The sequence below is a fragment of the Pholcus phalangioides genome, unplaced genomic scaffold (assembly GCF_987345545.1).
Source record: "Pholcus phalangioides strain wild (caught in Gottingen) unplaced genomic scaffold, Ppha-v1.0 ptg000015l_1, whole genome shotgun sequence".
NCBI classification, from domain to species: domain Eukaryota; kingdom Metazoa; phylum Arthropoda; class Arachnida; order Araneae; family Pholcidae; genus Pholcus; species Pholcus phalangioides.
Genome location: NW_028301608.1, coordinates 10460637 through 10484071, shown reverse-complemented (window position 1 = coordinate 10484071; position 23435 = coordinate 10460637).

Genomic DNA, 23435 nt, shown 5'->3' with positions numbered 1-23435 from the left:
ATAATATATTCAATAGAATAAGTTCTCGAATTGTATTACTGTAGATAGATAGTTCCAAAATAAAATGTCGTGCCCTATCCATAAGACAAAACTTTATCTACAGATTATCGAATTTTCGCCAATAAATGAAAAATATTTAACAAAAAATTAAAATAGAACTAAAAATCGGCATAATTGAGCCTAATCATGTGCTGAGAGAGAAATCTAATAATATACAAACAAAACGCCACAACAGGCAAAATTCCCAAACGAGGAGGCTGGGAATAAAATTCCAATAACAAATATGGATACCAGAGATTTCTAAAATACAGCAACCCAATTGAAAGTGCAATCATAAAAACTAAAGAGTATACATACACGATAAAATATAATTGAACGCCCATTAAAATATTTATAATATCAAGGGGGTTTCCTTTATTGCCCCTATGATATTTTACACAAGTTTCACTCTGAAAATCAACTCAATAACAATAAAAACATAAATCACATAATTTTTGACAATATTAGAATTATAGACTCTAAAAATATTTTTATGAATGAATTGGAAACAGATATAAAAACAATGTTTCACAGAGAACAGTAATAACAAAAACTAGAAATAAAGTATTTGTATTCTATTCTATTCTTCACAATATGTTTATCAATACTACACTCATAATCAGAAATATATAAAATGAACTAATAAATAATGTATGAACAAAAAATTACATTAAAGTATACATAAAAGAAATAATAATAATAATACTAAATATAAAAAATGTTGCTAACAAATATTCAATAACTAATTATTTTAAGTCTCCTGGAAGTCTTAAGTCTCTTGAAGTCACACAATGGTTGTTTATGTTATATGCGTGTATTTGCGCATTCTATGCTTATACTTGTATGCTATATATTTATTTGAATGTGTTTTTGTGGTAATTTGTTTTGTCTATCACATATCTATGCATTTTTTAATTCCTTTAAATTTAAAAAAAAGTAAAAAGATACCTATTTCGTGATAGCGCCAGTAGTTATTTAGTATGTAGTACGTATAGTAGTAGTATTATGAAATGATAGCCCAACGGTGGGCGCGGTACCTCAGGTCGATAAGATATTCGCCTAAAGTACCAAAGGATATTTAGGAGTATTGCGATTTCGATACACGGTTTGTCCTTGTCAGAGATTTTCCTGACGCAGGGGTACAACAGAAACGGTGACATGGCCGCAGAAAAAGATTGCTACGGCAGAGAGTCCAACACAGAGGGGCTAACACACTAACCTCTCAGTGAGTATGCAAAAAAAAATTGGCTGCCGTTTGGAATTGACGATAAATTTCAAGTCCCAATCTAATTAGAGTTCGGTTGCAGAAAAATGACAGTGGTGCGACAAAATGATAAAATGATAGCCTAACGGTATCGTTGATTTTTGGACTAGTCCATACCCTATCTATAGTCATTCTAACCTATGAATACTCTCAAACTCGGTTATAATGACAGTATAACAACTCATGATTTTTTTTTCTATAACTTAAGTGGATGTTTCAATATTTAGTCGAAAAATATAATCAGAAGCAATCACAAATACATTATTTCATTACGATCATCATAGTCCTATTTTATTGAAGAAAATACGAGAAAATGGGATCATAAGTACGGACATCGCCAATTGTAGCTAAAAGTTGTAATTGCTGCCGGAACTGTTGAATACTGCTTCTAAATAATCCTTATAATCCTTGGCGACAAATATAGAAATGCAGCAAGTTTTCAGTGATTTAAAATATATTTCATGAAATAAAAATTGAACGTTTAAGGTAATAAGGAGAACATTTGTAGTACATTCATATTAATTATAACATAATTGATATATCCTATGGGATATTTTATATTCCGGATTACAATAAAAACTATTAATTTGAAATAAATTCCAATGAAAAAAGATGAGAAACGGGGCATTTTTGAAAGAAAAAAATGTCAAGGATGGAAATAATGATGTGTCGTTATATCCGAAACCATTGCGTTTTCATCGACAAAATAAACCAAGTTCATCAGAATTAATAAATATTAAAATCAGCTGAGACTACCAACTATTGACGTTAAAGCCGAGGTGTCACTACCAAGATCTTTATAACCGAGTTTTACTGTACGAGTTAGTTATTCGAAAGACCACGTTCACCATGGTCTGTGCATTGTTGATTGCAAACAAAATTGAATTTTAGAACTGAGAGGAAAAATATTCATATAGAGAAATACCCTTGACTTTAGTAATTAAGGTGCTTATTTTCAAAAGAGAAAATTTCCACTTTTTTCGAAATGCACTTTTGGACGATTTCTGAATCTTTGGAATGAGCTCTGTCGGATTATGCAACTGGGTTTATGCAAACGGGAATATTTTTGGTCGAAATTGTGATGTAAATTCGGCTCTTTCTACAAAAAGAAAACATATTCACCTTGTTCATTCACTTCGGTATTTTTCATTCAATAGGAAAAATTTCTACTGTAAGTTTATAGTAATTGTGGAAATGTTCCCTTTTGAAGATAAGACTCTCAATTAATCTCGATTACAAAATACTTCTCAAATAATTTATTATCTCAGATCAAATACGTACACCATAACCGAATCGTTCTGTATTTTATTACATGTCAGTGTTCTACTTTCACTGTATAGACCTATAATTCAGTTGCAGCAATTTTAGAGAACATATAAGATTTATTTTTCTCACGGAGAGATGTCTTCATTCTTAAGAGAGTTGTTTCCATTACTTGTCAACTTTTCTTACTTTTCTAGAGCACATAAAAGTCATTCAAACAGCAGGTAGCTAGCGAAAGATTCTTACGAGTAGACCATGACCTTGTTGAATTGAGGGAGAACCTCGTGTTAATTTTCTATATTTTTTATATTATTATTGAAAGTAAAATTATTGAGTTGCTATCGAATTACGGACTGCGTGCCTTGGTAGGGGGTCTTAATTGAATTCCCTTCGGAGTCATTTCGGGAACCTATAAGAAAGGAGGAGCGTTAGTAAGACTCTTTGACGTCTTCCATCAAAACGATGATTAATTGCGGGAGGTGTGAAGAAAATTCGATTGCCAAATTTTTTTGAGCAACCAGTATTTAAGACGATATATCATAACACCTGCGGAGTGCTGTCTTTTTTTATCAACGGGAGTTTCTTTTCATTTCAAAAAAGCTGTCCGCATAAAAACCGATTTTTCTTGAAAAGAAATAAATGGCTTGGAAAATACTCCACTTTTTGGCCAGCTTATAAAATAACAGCGAATAATTATCGGAGATTGGTACCGCGTGTTGTATCGCTCCTGCAAGTAAATGACTGGATTATACGTTCTATCAGGAGTATTCCCAATCGAGATGGAAGATGAATTTTCCGCAAATTATTCCGTTAATTAACATTAAAGAATTCCGCGTAATTACGAGCGCTTTCACACACAATAATAAAATTGATGTAATTGAAAGGTTGCAAATTACTACTTTTGAACCTCTAAACATTCTTAACTAAGATAAAGATCTTGAAGCGTATCGGAATAAGTCGAGTGGAAACCTAAATATGAAAATACATTCTTGACATTTCTAAAAATCCTTCTTTCGAATGGGAATGCATTTAGGCATCATATATGTTACGTAATTGCTTTTAATAAAATGGAGAATTTAATTAGGAAATACTTCTTAGAAATTATTAACTTTTAGTAATCCTCGTGGGACACCCTTTGCCCCCCTTGCTATGCTGAAGTAATAACTTCAGCATAGTTTGGGATAGGAAAAAATAGATCTTACCATGGTATGACAACTAAACATTGCTGTAACATTACATATAATGCGCTGGTAAAATATTAAATTTTCCTGTTGGAACAAGTAAGTATCGATGCGTTACACACTTCACTTGATATGTTTTTGTAACACTATTAATGAAATCTATTCTCTTTTGGAAAACCATGACAAATTCATGTTTTTTTGTTTCATCCAAATATTTGCTGCAGGAAAGTGCGACATGCACATAGTTTATTCAATGAAAACAGATATTTGAATATAAATGAATATTTCTGCAATTGAAACCCTCCTGGTGTGAGCTGGCATCAGCCGTAACCATTATTTTGCACTGAATCATGATTTTTGCAGTAATTTTCCATGGATATATGTTTAACATACCTCTGGGGAGGGGGAAGTTTTGGGCATTCATCACTAGAAAATAATGTTTATTATGTTAATCGTGAAGCATATGCTGACTTTTTCTACAATGTGACCAATAAACTAAAAATTAATTTTGTATGTGCGTGTGTGTATTTGGCATTGAAAAATAAAAATCTGAAATATATTTTACAGTGCTACACATAATATAATTACTGTTGCTTATTGATTACTAAAAAAAAAAATTATTAAGCTCTAGGGCGGACCGATTGGGGCCCTAAAATTTAATGTTTTGTTCCATTGTCTTTATTGCACATATTATTTGTATTGATGTATTTATATGCGTTATTTTGCAGTTAAGAAAAAAAGATCAGAAAACATATAGAACTGAACATATAGAAAATCATAAAAATAAGAAAAAAATCCCAGAAATAGAAAATTGAGGAAAATAACTAAAAGTAGAAAATTGAAAAAAAAAATATCTAAAAAGGAAAAAAATTGAAAAGGAAATCAAAATAAACTGAATTTAAATCAAAAGTATTAAATCAATTTTAATCAAATTTAAATCAAAAGTATCATTCGTTTATAATGTGTTGAGCAATGAGTGATGGGCAAACTACGGTCCGCTTAGAGATTCTACCCGGTCTGTCACAGATGGTGTAGAATAATAATATAGAAATTTTAGATTTCAGTGTCATAAAAAAAGTGATTCAAGTGTTCCTCCTATTTTCCACGTGTAATAAATTTGGGAAAATTTAAATAAAATTGATTGCAAAAACGTGCATATGCAAAAATATTAGAACACATATGCAAAAATATTAGAACACATATGCAATAAATATGCATTAAGTTATTAAAATATACTTGCTTATTTTTCATATTTGTAAAGGATAATCCTATTCTCATCTATAAAGGTTACACAGTTCTGGTAATGGCACTAATAGCATCCATGACTTTAAAATGTTACCTATATCTGTATCTTCTTGGATTGCCTGCACAATTATTAATGAATAGCGACCCATAAATGTTTGCATAACATCCGATCAAGCAGCTGCATGAATATGAAATCTGTGATTACCGAGGGTCGACTGTATAGCTATTGGTGTGGAATCAAAGAGTTTTTGTAAAAGAGTTTTAGCAGCGAAGAATGTCCTTCTATATTCAATGCCATACACTTTTGTGAAGATACACAAAATGAAAAAAAATACTTTTCGCAGGAGATGTTCAAATACCTTGCAATGGTGCTTCAGCAGTTCGATCCCATGTTTGCGAAAGATTAACACCAGTTAACATGATTTTTATTTTAAAAAACGCACTCTAGAGCTGAATGCCAGAACTGATTATTTTTACTTTAAATTCCCCCCCCCCCCATCTCTTCATTCAGGCATTTCCAAAGTTTTAGAATTCCCTGACGGATAGTCACGACTATAGACGGCTGTGAATAGGTCAAATTTAATTATACGTATACACTCTGTATAACTGAGTAGTTTAAAAAAAAAAATGCTCCACGATCGATTCATTTAACTACTGCTCCGTCACTAAAAATTAAACAGTTTAACACACACCTTAACTAAAATTTTATTTATAGTGGAATAAATCTCCCAGTTTCTGAAATAGCCATTTACGTAGTTGGAAATGCGAAACTCCACAGTCATTTACTAAAGGAAATATTTAAAATACTAACGGCTTATAAAAATTACGAGTACAGCTTAAAATTGTTAATTGCCGGTGCTGATACGGACACGTTTCACTTTTATCTTCGAAATAACCGTTAATAAGTTGTAAATTGTTCCCTGTGGCACTACTTAAGTTTATAACAACGGATAATTAATTTTTCTCGTTACTGAATCGTTTCTTGATGCAAAAATATCCGTGACAATTCGGAATTCAAAATAAATGGTTGCCACCCTTTTTTTTAATTTTATGTATACCAATTTTTATGAATTAAAATTGTGTTTACGGTCAAATTATGAAATAATGAATGAATTTCTCTAGATTATCAAAATTAATTTTCAGAGCATTTCAAAACTTTCCAATTGAAATCTCATCGGAATTCTTCACACGATATTTATTTAGCATTTAAGTGATAATTTGGATAAAAGTTATGATTTTTTTTTTCTACTACGTATATTATCTTTACCTTCATGAATTTTTACGAATTCTTCCAACATTCATGACTTTTTCTTGAAAGAAAGACATTTTCAAATTCGATAGCACGAGGAAATTATTTTAAAAGATAGGAATTTCAGAAAGAAATATCTGAAATCTTTGATTTTTTCCCCTACATTTATTTTTGAAGAGAAACTATTAGACGGGAAAAACGTAGAAAATAAAATTGTTGAAAGATTTATTTGGAGGAAAATGTTTTCTAACCGCGATAAAATTTTCTCAGAGTAATCTTCGAAAATGGTTACGAATATATTCGAAATTTTTTTTTTAATATTTCATTTCCGTACCATCTCTTAACTTGAGCGAAACCGTAATGCGGTCTGTCGTTTCGTTTATGTAGAAAAGGTACGAGCTCTTACCCCCCGAACACTCATTAAGGACTTATTGGTGGGTTATTTTGCATCGATTTCTCACATTTGAATCCATTTCTCTTGTAACCTGAAGGCTATTTATTCACTATAAATGACGGAATGATTAATCCCTGAAGAATAGCGAAAAAAGTTTGAAAAAAAATATTCTCTTCTCTTTTATTCCACTCATTTCTCTTTAATGCATTTTCAGATTTGTGTCATTTTCTTTCAGTAATTCTGTGTCGTAGCCAGTCTCGCCCTTTGAGGGTAATTATCGCTCTCAGTCACAAGGGTTTGCAAATGGCCCGGAAACAAAGAATTCACTGTCGATGATGGATTCGTATAGTAATGAATAGATATGTGGGTAAATAGCTTAATATCCGAATTTTACATTTCTTATTCATTGTAAGAGGAATGTATTAACTTTACTGTCAAGAGCACTAGAATTGTAAGTTTAATCTTGAATTCATCTGATGTTTTATGAATATGGGAACACGGATGTGTGAGTTGAAGTGGAATATGGTTTGAATGTCGCCAGAACTAAGAAGGGTTCTGAAATTGAAATTTTGCAGTTTCGGGCAAGGCGAATCGTAATAAATATTAACTTTGCACCGCTGGAGTCATATATTATGTCGTTTTTAATGATGTAGTGCCATCTGTGAGTGAAGTCTTGAACTATTATGTTTAATTTATTAAAATAAATCTTTAGGCTACGGTAAGTATTTTAAGCAAACCCTTTCTGTGTCAATTGGTTGAATTTTTATTAGTTTTTAAAATTTTTACAGTACTTCTAGCCGAGTCTGTATAATAATAATCAGCTTGATCATTCTTATTGAGTGATTGATTCTTGGCCATTTTAAATTTTTGTTACTTTGAAGAGCAATAACCTAATGTAAGGAGCGCTAGAATTTCTAACAAATTCCGTTTGTTATTATTATTATTAACTATAGTAGTTAGTGGGCTAACTGCGACGGGTATATCCAGCTGGTCGCAGAATTTAAAATAGTAGTACAGTAGACTCCGGCCTAGTTTTAAAACATTAATGAATCACCATATTACTGTTTTTACATTTGGGTAATCATTTGACAATGATTAATAAAATATGTATAAATACTTTTTTAAAGAATTTTGCCACTTTTTTACATTTGTGCTTTGTTCATTTTGAAAATGTGTGTATTTGTACTGCACAACGGTGTTCTCCGACCTTTTTGATGCAGTGGACCGCCCTCCCCCTCCCCTTTAGTGAAGGTCAAGCCATCACGGACTCCCTGTAGCGAAGGTAGCTACCTCCTTATGCAACCAAAAAAGGTGTTTTTTATATAATTTTCATATAAAAAGTTAAAGCAGTAAATTACAATTTCACAACACTAACGGCCGTATTCCCCCAACACAGTTTAAGCTGCAATTGCAGGTGAAAGGATTGAAGATCGAAGCAGATTTGTTAAATTGAGGATTTTAACCAATCCGCGCCCATCGCTAAACCTTTAACCTGCGATTGTAGTTTAAACTGTGTTGGTTAATACGGCCGTAAATGAGTCTTTCATGGACGAACAGTAAACTAAAATGATCACACGGTGGGTCCGTTGAGCTGTACAAGTATATGCTTTTATGTTTTCTGCAGTTAAGTTAAACATTATAAAGTTGCAACTGTCAAGGCAGACCGTCTCTGCAACTATAAATGGCACCCGAGAACCGTTTTTGTGACTAAGAGAAATCGCGAGTTTTTCTAACAGACAAGTTGGCCGTGTGTGTTGTGTTGTAGGCAGCGATGCAAACTTTTATCTCTTTTCTTGTAAATAAATTTACGTTTTCCAACGCCAGAGTGAGCATAAACCAGGATCTTTCTACAACCTGATGCTCAGACGAAGTACGGTGCCAGATGTTGTTCAAACCACCCGAGTGACACAGTGGTAAGATGCTCATCTTCCACTATAAAAGTTATCGTCAAGGTCCGCGGGTTCAAATCCGGACAAAGAACATCATAAACAAGTTCTTTACCTACCGATCCTGGGGCCACCGTCGGCAGATGGCTCTCCATCATTTTCCACCCAACTCTGCTTGTTGGAAATTGCCGTGTGCCGATATATGACCGCAGTTGAAGACTGGCATTAGATGTTGCAGCTGTGGACGGAAAAATCCTCTCTCAAAGGATTGCAGGAATAGATCGCGTGGTGTTAAATGTTTTGCATCATAAAACTGATGAAACAAATTCGGTCATAAAGCTGCTGAGTGCATGCAGAGAAACGTAAAACCTCAAAATCCTCACCATTTCACGACAAGTCCTCTGTTGTTTGCTATGCAAGTCGCGTGCCAGGGCTCATCACGGAAAAATGTCCAGAATGCTCTCTATCAATTGTGATATCTGTGAAATCTCTAACCAAATATGCTATCTTGTACAGCTGTCAACCCACGGATGTTCAGGTATCGCTACCGCTGATGGAAATTCATGTATTTGAAGATCGTGGTCGGATATGCATCAACCCAGGTGCGACGCACTCGGCTGCAGGAGAACTGTTATACAAGTTTTCCTAGGTAAAAATGTTCCAATGTACAGTACTACCACTACTATTTCTCTGGCTGATGGTACTCGGTCCATCATCATTGTCTGTGAAGTGAAAGTACCTGCACGCCTTGGAAATCGAACAGTTGAGACGACTTTCTTCGTGTTTCCAGAAGCAAAGGGTAATCGATCACCACTGGGATTAGACTTGCTGACAGCATCAGACATCACTGTAGATCTCAAGAAAAGATGTTGGTCCTTTAGTTATGTTTTCATTGGATGAACGCAGGTGTCGGGAGGTATGATCGAAGTGTTCACAATTTTCAACGGGATGGATAGGATGGACCATGAATTATTAGTACACCATCAATCGACTGCTTTTACAAGTGAACACCAGTATCGATTGGTAAGGGGCAATTCTAGGTTATGGTGTCGCAAGAAATTTTTTTCTAATAGGGGAATGCAAAGGGGCCGAGGACATCGAGGACATGATGGAGAGGGCGGCTGAGAGGATGCCTGAGAAAGACGAGTGTCACACCCTCTTGTCAACGGCTGTCACCTTTGTTGACTACATGAAGACACACAGGTCGAAGGAGGTCTCTCAGCTCCGACTAGGTATTTCGCCAAGAAGACCAGAAACGCAGTCGATCAGGAGTCCGTCGAGTTGAATGTTGACAAGGAAGTGTTCTTCGAATGCAACGTCTGCAATAAGATGGTCTCGGATAAGCACCATCTGGTGAGAAAGATACTTGGACACCGGTCAGTGAGCAAAAACAAAGGATCGAAATGAATTATCCGCTCGACGCCAGGAACTCATTATTCAAATGCCACGTCTGCAAGGTCGCTTTCGTACAGAAGAATCAGCTTCAGAGACACGTTGACAAGCAACACTCAAGGAGTCATTCGATATCGTCAAAGTCATAAGTTTCAAGCAACGGTGAGGTCGTGTCCGCCATTCGCTCGTCGGCTGCCTAAGCTTGTGGAATCTGTCATTCCCCATTCGGTCCAAAATTGAAGATGATACAGCACGTCATGACCCCACATGAACGAAGCGTACTCCGAGGAAACGACAATGTCATCATTGTCATTGCGAGTCGCAGCAGCTGATTCGTGTCGGGATGATCGTCTGTCAGTACTGTGATATCCCAGAGATGCCCATGTAGATATGCGTTAGCCAATGCATCTCCACCTAAATTACCGATTGGAGTTTATCATGCATCTGCATTTCGACTTTGCAACAATATTTCAGGAACACCGGTGATGCCTATATCCGTCGGAGAGGATGACCTCTGAAAAAGTAACAGGTTAATCAGGCCACAAATCGTCGTTCTCGTGAAGAATGAACTTTTTTTTAAGTGAAACTACTGTAGTAACATAATTGTGAAGAGACATTAGCGCGAATTTCTGTGAGGAAAAGAAAAAACTCAACACAGTAACTGAAACACTTTCTTTTTCCTAAAAATAAAACTTTCTTTATCTCTTTAACTGATAGTGTAATAAAGGTCCGAAAGGTAGATGGGTTTTGGTAGTGGTGAGAGGAATGCCAGCAAAGGTTCGGTGGTGTAAGAAAATAAAGTCGGGATTTGTTTGGACGGTCGGGATCTGTGTTGGCCAAAGACGGTTTATTACCTTTTCTTACTCCCCGCGAGGCCGCACCCCCTCTGGCAACATAAGATTATATTTCTCAAGTGAATGCTAGTTTTGTGACGTCACAGTTCACGGCTTCAAATTGGCTGCGCTGTCTTAACGCAATTTCTTTTATTTTGAACAAATTTTTATTCAATTCGGGTTATTTCATCACGCGTGCAAGCTGTTTGCAATGCATTGTTGAACTTTATTTGGCATACTTTGTATTACATTGGCATGTTTATAATAATTACGAATTTTTAAAAATTCATGAATCACGCAAGATTCTCACAATGTTTTTTTGTGAATCTTTCTATCGTTTCATTGCCTTCTATTATTGAAATTTAGAAGGTAGAAATTATATTATTTCTACATTCTATATATTAAAAATATTTAGAAATATCTTTTATTTCTTTTCGTGTAAATAAATTTACGTTATCCGATAGTATGTGCCCGCAAATTTTATCTAGAAATGTGTGCAATGTTTTCATTCTTGGACTTTTTCGGTACTAATTTTTTTTAAAACAGAACAGTTCTGAAGAGCATACAATCATTTATTAAGTACCCGCCTATATGTCGAGGTCAGAAAATATGAATAAAAGCGAGTTTTAGTATTTTAAAAAGATGCTTCCGATGAAATGGATAACGTAGGAAGTGAGTACTGCAATCGCAGAATTACTGCTTTTCGATTATCTGGCTCGCCCTTCCACCACGTTCCTTAGGTCGAATAGTCCGGAGTCTACTTACGAAAAGTTTCAATTTCAATATTTTAAAAGTATTCTTCCAGCGTTGTGTGTTTAAGGTATCATTCCCCAAATATTTCATTTTTTGCATATGTAAAAAATATTGTTGAGAGAATTTACATAGAAATTGGTTTTGAAAACCTTTTTGCATATGCAAATTTCGTATAAAAGACCCTAATAAATATACATAACGTTCTTAAAATATAACGTATCCTCTGTTTGCTTTTATATTTCTTTTACATTAGTTGATTCGGAAGGTACTTTAGTACTTTTCCACAGTTGTAAAGGAGAGAGAGAGAAAGATGAACCACATTATGTCTCATTTGCAATAAAACATAGCATTCTTCAAAGAATGTAACATATCCCGCCACGCTTCAAAGCATAATAATGTCAATTATGAATCAATGTCTGAATATGAAAGAAAGTGAACAAATATTATAGATAGCGTCAATTGTACATAATTGTGAGGTAGCAAGGGCTCACGTGTGAGTCCACCACCACCTAAATACCCATTGGGTGGCCCTAAGATCGACCAGCAACAGTGGCAAGGCAGCAGGGACTCAACTGAGCACTGGGGCTCATTTGGGAACCCACTGCTCAAAGGTCCACTGATTGCACGTTAAGAGCTTTACTCGTGGGACGACAAGAGCCGCGCCTTATAGGCGATTGTCGCGAGGCAGCCCCCCCCCCTCCCGGAAATCACGTCAATTAGACGTCTGCTCCCGAGGTGGCTGAACTTTGAAAGATGGCCAAATGTCCAGCTGTGTGTGCACCAAGTATACTTTGTATAAGTCGTTTTCGCGGCACCCCGCTCTGGGGTTGTGGGCTCCAGGAGATCCGGGGACACCCAGAGGATTCACGCGGACACACACTTCCGTCATCAGACCAGATTTGTTCTCGGTTTGAATGAATGGATGTACATAATTGTACAATATTAAATTGCACAAATTATTTAGTATGATTAAATTAATTGTCACTATTATAATATTAAATATAATTTCAAATTATATTGAATTAGAATGAATTATATCGGTCCTCCAATTTTTTTTTCTTTTTTGTTCTGTCCTAAAAAAATTTTCATCATCGGACACATCATATATAACATCGCGCATATCCTCAGGAAATAATTTTAATATCGAGAAACTCATATCCAACAGTGCTGTAACAACATGTTGTTATTTGTTTTCGCAGCGCTCTCATAACGAAAAAGAAAAAACAGGATTTTTTCTTGTGAACCTTATTGTACACCGCCATATTTCGGAAGATCCCAACCCATTCTCCGGTGTTACTGTAATAAACGTGTCTTCCCTTAGAAGCTGTAACAAAAGTCACTAAAATGTGCCTCTAAAGTGGAATAAGAATTTTGCAAAACTCTAACGCCGTCTCTCGTCCAGCACTCTATGGTAGCATCACGTGGTACCGCAGCGGAGTTATAGCCGATAAAAACGCGAAGCTGAATCGAGCCACCAAGAAAGGTATAAAGTAGGGTTTTATCTCTTTTACAGCTGTTGTATATAGAAGAAGGACGGGGGTTGAATGAAGAGGAGAGAAGGGTGAAATGAAGGTGTCACAAATACAAAGTGTGTATGCCACTGCCCCCAGCCGAAATTTCTGGCAAGGAACGGAAGAAATACGTGGCAATAACTTCCAAGAGTCGCTGTAAAATTGTGTTTCACTGTAGACATGGGAAAAGAGCACCATAGTTAAGTCTCCGAAATTTACCATAACAATTTATTTAATAAGCATCTGCTGCAATCCCCGAGAGACCGCCCAAAAACTGACACTGTAGCCTATCCGACGTTTTTGATTGGTGGAGCGGGAGAAGGAATGCTATGACGTAAAACTATTATTTTCTAATACCGGAAAGAAATGGAATCCAATTTTTTTACCCCTCCCCCTTTTTTAATGAACTGCATATATTCCTTTTCAAAGGATTTCAAAAAAAATTTAATGCTCTCGGTAATTTGGCTTCTTACTGAGTTCACCCAGATTATGGTCCACCGCTCTGTCTCGATGAAGAGACATATAAGCCTGTGGTTGAAGAAGATCTTTGCCCAATGAAATTGCTATGATTCCAGGATGAGTTTGAACGAGATAAACTGTATGAATGGCATCTCATACACAGGAGCGTACGCTGAATTTGTCATTGGAGAGAGCACAAAAGGTTTAGGGCGGAGAGCAAAAAGGATTTCTCTCAGAAAAAATTCAGTTACGAATTTTCAGAAAGCACTTGAAATAACATAAATCGATTAAAATAGCATATTTAAAACACTTTCTATTTAATTTTTCTATAGAATATATTTTAAAGTATTATCAATTTTCGATCATCTTGGGGGAAGGCACGGGTCCCCGTATGCGCCCGTCCTTAAGTAAGTGTCCGCTCATAATAGTTGAAACCAATCTCAGAGTGCTAGGTATTGCCTTAGGCCGTCGTTCAATGAAATACTTGCAATTTCCACTTATTAAGCCGTTATCCAAGAAATTCACTTCCTGACGTTTCGCTCACATCCCATTCTATCCCTGAATAACAAATCATAGTTTGAATATATATCTCTCTTTCTTTTTCTATTTTTGCTATATACAGAGTAATAATGTATGTATGTATATGATCGATTTCTCTCTGTTTGTCTCTGTGTATGTTGTCAATATAAATTCACACATTTTAGTCGATCTCCACCAAATTTTTCATGTACAAAGCAATAGGGCCCGACTTAGATTAAAGGATACTTTAAAAGTCTAGCAGAGCTGGGTAAATACCCGAAATTAACTAAAAACTGTTGAACAACAATGGTTCATAGTGGTTCATAGGCCTCATTAATGACTTTTAGAATTTAGAATTTATACTTTGGTTACCGTGCTTCCCAAACAATAAATTTAAGACATTTTCACTCGTTGCAATAATTTGTCACTTCTTTGATGCTCCCAGCATACAGGGTGTTTCTAACTTCATAGGAAAAACTTTATTAAGCTGTCAGATGCTCCGGTTTTCTCCTATACTAGCATTTTTTGTCATAGAGTGTGTGGTCGAATCGAAATAGCAAAGGCGGTACAGGGTGTTTTTAGAGAGTGCGCAGCAGCACTTCACCAAAAAGAAATGCCATATTTTTCTGATAGATTTGCTGCAATCAGTACTATTGACCATAGATTAATGACTAATAATTAGCAATGTAGTGTGGCAGACCTTCCATGGTGTAACGTGGGTGACGCAAATTCTACCTACTCAAGTGCTTTGGACTCTGGATTTGATGATCATCGATTTGCTCCATCGCAGCAAATCAGTTGGAAAAATAGATTTGTTTTTGGTAAAGTGTTAGTGAACACTTACTAAAAATATCGTCTAACGCATATGCTATTGCAATTCCACCACACATTCCCAGATCAAAAATGCTTTTTTTTTCCTGTGTCTTATATCATCTCAAAATTTGCTCCATGAATTTAGAATCGCTCTGTATTGTGAAAACTCAGGCGCTATGGGTATTTTTGCTAGCAATTTCAATAAAATTGAAATATTCCCATTTCAGTTGCAAAAATATTTCTATTTCTTGGAACTTGTTTGAAAACTTTGACTCTTTTCCTGATCTTCCTTCCTCCGTCGCTAAAAGTCACTATCTCATGGGATGATAATGACCTCGTTTTTGATTTTATTACTTAAATCATCATTTACAGGTATACGAGGCATTACAGTATAATATTGTATAGTTGAGAAAAAAAAAAAGAGCTTTTACGCACAATGGCGGGAGGATCGTAAAAAAGCTCGCCATCGAATATGTATGTACAGTATATTCACGATCCAACGACCCATTAATAAAAATGATAGCAGGGACGTAAACTGATGCTCTGAATCATAGAATTCTTGCGATCCATGTTGTATTATAGCTACGGGGATATGATCTTTTCTATGAAAACATTTCGGTTATAAATTCTTTTTCAAGGAATTTCTGACTGCCTAAAAGCATATGCCATAAACTAGCAGAGAATAATGGACTAAATAATTGGAACTGCCTTGGAAAATAACTTGGCGCCCATCCATGCTTGGCACGTTAAAACGCCGGGCAAAGTTAGCCATAAATCATGCCATCAGAATACGAAATGACGTTTATGTTCAACGATGGCAGGCGAACCCGGAGCAAAAAGGATTTCTTTCGTAGCCCGGAGTGATATTTCCGGGTCAGTTAAGCTAACCGCTACTGACACAGGGCTGTGAGTGGGTTGGACGATGGTGCTTTTATGCACCATTTATAGCCGTTAAAATGACAGTGTGTCTGCTGCTGATGCTAGAAGGGTGAGAGGGGGGAGGTAATAGCCACCACCACTTCCTTCCAGAGAAATCAATATGTTCTGTCTTCGGATTAAATGTATCGATCCTGCCACGAATGCCTAGAAATAAGGAAAAAAAGAAAAAAAAGCGGGAAAAAATGGGATTTTGGTATTATTAGTATTATGTGGACGTGTATTAAGTTACTTTATTTATTATCCATTAGAAACAAAAATGAATTGATTAATTTCCTGTCATTAAACTCTAGTAAACATATAAATACATAAGTATCTTCTTTGAAGAATCATTTTCATTCGGTGAAATATCAATTTTCCTTTCAGATTAATTGATGCTGTTATTTTTTCTTCTTCTCATGAACAGGAGGTCACGTGTGAATGATGTCATGGCACATGGACGTGAGATTAATTCATTCATAAACTTTTTCGTTTATTTCTAGTATATATCGGTAAATATCATATAGAAAGGAAATATTTTGTCAACGTACGATGCAAAAGATATTTGTAAACACGAGATGCAAAAGATAATTTTGTAAACACGAGATGCAAAAGATAATTTTGTAAACACGAGATGCAAAAGATAATTTTGTAAACACGAGATGCAAAAGATAATTTTGTAAACACGAGATGCAAAAGATAATTTTGTAAACACGAGATGCAAAAGATAATTTTGTAAATACCCTCTACAACATGGGTGCACAACCACCGGCCTACAAGGCATATACGATCAACCGACGGGTTTCATCTGGCCCGGAAAAGGGGTTCGGGTAAAGGAAGTAGCGGACTTCTAGTGAATGAATGACCATATTTCCTTCTTAAAAATAGGGGAAATTTTGATCAATACTAAACATCCCCAATCATCACCAAAAAAAAATTGTCAAAGGTGAGCAAATTAGCCATTTATAGCTAAATCAAAACCTAAAAATCATCAAAGGGAAGTGAAGTTGCTGATTAGAGGAGGAAACGTGTCAAGAGGAAGGAAAGCTGCCAATTGTAGGCAAAAAAAAACCAGTTAAAAAAAATTAAATTTGCTAATTACAGCCGAAACATTTTTCAAGGGCTAATAAAAAGTGGCCACCAATAGTTAAAATTTCTAAAAAATCTTCCATGGTGGAAAATAAAGGTCGAATTATACAGCGCATAATTGATAAAAATGTATAATTCACCGATAAATATGTTTCTCAAGTACTTGTTGTGTGGAATGAATATATTTATCTGACTATAATTAATTGTGATAATTATAATTATAATTATCATCTTGCAATTGCAATCTTAATCTTTATTCTGGTAAAAATAGACATTAAAGTAAGATTCGTTGGAAATCGGGATTAAAACTGATGATATAGGAAAGTCGGGACGGCTAAAATTACGAGAATGCACCGTAACATACGGGTGACATACGGTCCCCTCATATATTTCAGTTTCTGGCACGCGAGCTGCAGAAATACCACACACCTGGCCCTAGGACTGAAAAGGTTGCATACCCCTTACGCCAAGACAGGGTGTTTCAACCGTTTAGCCGCGCATACGATCCTTTCGTGTATTGAAAGGATCATAGATGTGCCACGAAAAATATTAAAAAGAAATTAACTAAATTATTTCTGAAGAAGACCAAACATCATATAACTTCTTTTTTTTTTTAATAATAATAACGTGATCTTCACGCATTCCCAAGGGATCAGCATGATCCGTCCAGGGAATTTGTTAGTGTTAGTAAACATCCATGCCCGATCCGGGATTCGAACCCAGACCTGCACAGTGAGAAGCTAATTCCCTAACCACTTGACTGCCAGGCGGCTGTCAATTAACTTTCGTTTCAAGAATATTAATTATATTTTTTACTACACAATCAGCAATAACTTTTTTCTCTGGGTAAATAATTAAATAAGAGGTTTTTTTTTCAAAATCTCAACCCAACTAAGAAACTAAGAAAAGTAACTTTCTCTTGCCTGGAGATAAGAAAGATCGAAAAACTTCTTTAGAAAGAATATTTTGGCAATATCAAATAGAAAAAAAATCAAGTATGCAAGAGAGAACAATTTTCTTAAAACTTTAACACTTGCTGACCGATGAAATTAAGGGAACGATTTCATGGACCGGCATTAATTGGAGAAATTACAGTCGAATCCCGTTTTAACGAATACCGTTATAGCAAAAATATCGTTTCAACGAACACGTTTCTAATTCTCCCAGATAAGTTTACATAGGAACGATGTGAAAATCTGGAATATCTTTATAACGAAATTTCGTTATAACGAAGCGATTTCTCCGGTCTCTTGGAGTTCGTTGAAACAGGATTCGACTGTATCTGCAAACCTGCAAAACAAAATAAATAAATAAATGAGAGGAGAAAAATATTCTTTAATCCCCTGACATTTCATATGTATTACACATGCGAGGCACGAATATCATGTTGTAACCGTGCCGCCACCTATTAAACAAAACTATTTATTATAACTGTTGGGAAATCGGTTATTGGTTCGAAACCAGTATGCAGCATCAAAATGAATAATATATGGTGTGATGCCGGTTGATATTGTTTTTATGTTTGCCGCAAATTTCAGCTATTATTTTATTATTATATTATGTTATATATTATTTAATAAAGAATTATTTCATACTTATAATATGTGGTGAATGTATAGTTGAAACTAACGAGAAATATAGGAGATTTTTTGTTACGTATATTATTTTATTTCTTGTAGATGCAGCAGTGGTTCCAGTGTAACAATGATATGCTCTATAACTCTATATCATGCACGGAGGAAAAAATTTTGTATCCCAGGTGCAACCTATCAAATAAATGCAAAACTAACTCTAATAATTTGGAAGTAAAATTGGCAGTTCGTTTGAGAACCAGTGTGCAGCTTGAAAATGAATGTATGGATATGATGATAAAAATCGTTCATTTTCATGCTGCACACCGGTGTAACTTTTACGCACAATAATATTGGTTATTGCATTTTTATGTTTGCCGTAGAATTTGAGCAATCGGTTTTTAGAGTGCAGAATTACATTTTTTTAAATAGTTTTTCAGTAGTTTGTTATTTGCTGTTTCTCAACTGCTAAAAACATATTTTCGTGACTTCAGCATTACTTTTGTGATATTAAGCATTACATTAACTTACATTGTATCTGATTGGTTTTTCACAGATGAACACAATGTTTGTTTTTGTTTTTTTCCACAGAAATGGAAATTTCAGAAGCATATTTCTCTCCTCGCAATAATGTAGCTTCCCCCATCATGAAATGGCTTTAAGAATTAGGAAAAATATTTCGTTGTCCACCAGGAAATTCCCACGGACCAGAAGTTGAAAAATTACTTTTGTACGGCCAAAATTCAAATCATTGACATTTATTAACCTGCTTATTATCGAAAGGGAATTATTAACAGTACGAAAGAAATTTCATTGAAAGAGAAATATTATTTATATAGTGGAGAGACAAACCATGTAACTCTTCTAACCAGTGAACATTTGAAATTTTGTAATGCCAGTTCGGCGAACATTTGAAATTTTATAATGCAGTTCGGTGAACATTTGAAATTTTATAATGCCAGTTCGGTGAACATTATTTAAATTTTATTCTGGATTTTTGAGGATAGTTTCATGAAAACTGTCCGAAAGGATTAAAAATTAGTTGACTCTAAAAATTATGCAAAAGAAAAATATGCAAAAAATATCAGCAAGAAGAGTGATATTATAGAGATATTGCAGCAAGAAGAGTTATATGTAACAGTTTGAGGACAGAAAAATGATAATAGGATAAATAGGAGGGAAAAGAAGTAGGGAAATTAACGGGTAAAATGTTTCCTCTAATATATAAAGGAATAAATTTATGTTTTTAATTTCTCTGAAATACGGAAAAAAAATTATTCGATATTTTTTTTAGTGAAAATTCGTCGAGATTGCGATAGATAAAAATTTTAGGTTTTTCTTTCTTTGTACTAAAGTATCCTAGTCCAAAAACAAAAGATACTGAAACATTTTATTTCGATGTGACGGAGAGAGAATGGAGAATTTTTTTGTTTATTTTGAAACGTATAACAATTTTAATTTTAGTATTTTCCTCTATTACTAGTTTATGTAAAAAGGATTATCTCAGCTGAGTCACCGTTTCCTTTTGATGATATTTTCCGTATTTTACTTGAAATTTTGGATTCAACCGCGGGTTTTTTTTGGTTTTTTTTTCGTTTTGGATACTCTTCTCGACGCATTCTGCATACATCCATTGCATTGGATTACTATTTCCGAAGTGTTTATTATAATCGATAAAGGAGATCAATAAACGTTATTGATTGAATTGGTTATTGACCATCTTTGTTTGATTAAAAATTATTACATTTGGAATGATACGTGATCAATGAAGAAATGAGTTTAGATTTATTTTGAAATAAATATAATTTATTGAAGTAATTTTCTACTTATAGATAGAATACCTCTCAAACGACATGAAATCAGTGATGTGATATGTATACCTTGAATCATAAAAACTGGAAATACCTACTTTTATCGATAAAATATCCCCGATCTAAGATATCCTTGAAAATACCATCGTTTCACAGTAAGTCGGCATCGTGCGCTAAGTTGACATTAATGTGATCATTAGAGCGCTTGTCCTTTTGTATATTTCTGATTCCTCGGGCAAATTATTATGTAAATCGCGTAATGGCAATTATCTTTGATAAACTATCAAATAAATGACCGTGATAATGGTTATCGTTCCGTGGGTAGACCATCACGACCGAGCATAATCAATTACATTAATGTGCATGTTAGTAAATATTCTAGATTAGAGTTGTATAGAAGTGCGTTTTATCTTCCAGAGTTTATGATGGGTGATAATAATAGGCTTTACCGGGCCGATAAAAAAGAATGTACACGTAATTTCTCCCTCATCTGAGATCTGAGGATTTTGAACGGGTTATTAAACAAAACGACGTACAATGAATTATGCATTAAACGTGGTTAATTAAAGGGGGGTTATTTGAGATTTCGAGCATACCGTGGTCATTTCATTTCATTTCTTAATAAAAATAGTAGTAAACAAACTACGTCTACTCTGTATATGTGTAATAAATTTATACTATGAAATAGATAGAGTCGACGAGGCTTAATTCGAACGCATCGGGACTCGGGGTTTTTTCATAAAACAAAAACCGGTTAATAACTAGAGTATATCCAAATAAAGTCCCAATCGCAAGTACGATGACCATACGTTTCGTTGAAAACCGGATGCTCAGTTTTTCCCTCCTTTTATATTTCAGTGTCGTGACTTTTTTTAATACAGTGAAACCTCCATGCAACGATACTCTGTGTACCAAGAAAGGATATCGTTGTAAAGAGATTATCCTTATATCGAGAAGTAGTACTATCATTAGGTGGTGCCAAATTTATGCTGTTGTTGGCATCTATTCTGAAAAAGGCGTTGTTAGTACAATTCAGTTGTTAGTACTACCATGAAATGCATTTATAAACGTATAATTATTCGTCAACAAAAAAAATTCCAACTGATTAGTCGATGAATAAAATTGAGTTGGTTGTTTCACTCTGTAAAGTTGTTTACCGCACAGCAGTTTTTTATACTACACAGAAAGTAGCTTCACGACAATTTCATTAATACTTTCAGAGTGTAGATGGTGCAAAATACCAATGCCATTGAACACCTTGGAAAGCACAAAGCAATGTTTAGCAATTGAAAAATATATCAAAGGTGATTTTGAGTGAAATATAAAAACTATCGTTGTAGCAGTTTTACGATCTCTCCAAAAATATCGTTATAGAGGGATTTATCATAATAAGGACTATCGTTGTGTCGAAAGTTTAACCTTAGACTATAAGTAATTCCAAACAAGATTCGAAAAAATATCGTTGCAGAATAATTTATTTTTCTCTATATGTAATATCTTTGTGGAGTTATTTATCGTTTTATCGCGCATCGTTGTATGATTTATCGTTATATCGAGTATAGTTGTAGAGTGATCTATCGTTATATCGTGTATCGTTGTAGTAAGGTTTCACGGTATAACATCGTTTATCATATTGATGTCACGAAATATCAATAACTAACGTATATATACGATATAACATTTGAGTATGTTTCATTCAATCAGTTTAGAATAAATTCATCACACTAACAGTTTCATTCTCAGCCTTAGTGATGTTTCCTTAGCTTTGAAACTGGACTAAACAATGAACATACAAAATGCACTTTTGAAGAATAAAAATAGCATTTAATGCTAAGTAAAACATCAACAGTGCATAACATTCATAATAATAGCACTTCTTAATTTACGTGCATTCCACGTACATGTGCAGTTACGAATGAAAATAACAATTGAAAGAATTCTTTAGCTTTGCTCCGACTTTATCAATTGCGCCATTGCATTTCATTGGCTCATTTTCAGTAATTTGGTACATTCTACAAAAATATTTTTTGCGAACAAATATGTTTTACGAACGCGTACGTTTAAATGTGATTTTGCGAACGCATTGCCATAAAGAAGTGTATCATAGCTGCTGCAAGAGTATTATGGTCGAATAAGGTAGTATGGAATTGATTTTCAACAGTGCTGGGGAGTGAGTGCACCCTCTTACCTCTTACATACTATGCAGGCTACTAATAAAGATAACTTTATGGGGGGAAAGTGTGGTACAAACTCAGCAAAAAGTGCAAAAAACAAAAAATTCGGACGAAAAAAAAAAGTTTTGTAACAAACCTAAATCCTGATAACTATAAACGAATTTTTCCCATGTATGGTATTGGTGTATACAGTGTCCACCAATACGCATGCAGAAGCGTGATTCACGTATCAAAATTCAAATTTACTCCAACTTTCATTCAGGAGTGAAAATAGACATTCAAATTTTAGTTAATCTTTTTATAGAGTTTTTCCCTGATTTTATGAAAAAAAAAAGTATCCCTCTTTTTACATCTTAAAATTTTGGGGAGGAGTGAAATATTGCTCTTAAAACTTATTTTTGCGTTTAACACTGGGTTCGTTCCTTTCCTGGCGAAAGTGATAACAATAACCGAATATTAAAAACATCTGCGATTTTATTAAGTGTTATATGGTATATTTAGATTAACTCTTAGTGCATTAATTTTACCATTACCAAATTTAAATAGAGGAATGCCGTGATAAGAGGGGGAAAGGGGTGAATAACCACCCAGGTTCTTTTATAGTTTTTGAGATTATATTATTACCAAAAAAGAAAAGCTATCTCAACAAATGACAGGATACAGTGAATCAAGCAAGACAACATTTCAATAATTAAGAATTTAATTTAAAAAAAAAAATGAAACATTGGTTCTAGGGGCCCCTTATGGAATGAATAATATGAATATTACAAAGAGATATTAATTGTTGTACATGGACACACCGCAAACGGCGGCATCCTTGAGCGAAGATCCAGGATTGGACATTATCGTCACATGACGGAGCCAACAAAAAGTGGGGGGGGGGGGGTATCCGAAAGATAGGTAAATTTAGAGTACTTTACCGAGCTGTCCCACGGAGGATGAAGATCTCAGCTCATTCTCGGGTGGAATGCGAATTGTCTCAGGAAGACGGAAGGCAAGTGTCACTCACTGGAGCGGTACGGACGGATCCATGGTGGTGGCTGAGCTGACAGGTCGCTCATAGATGAAGTGCCG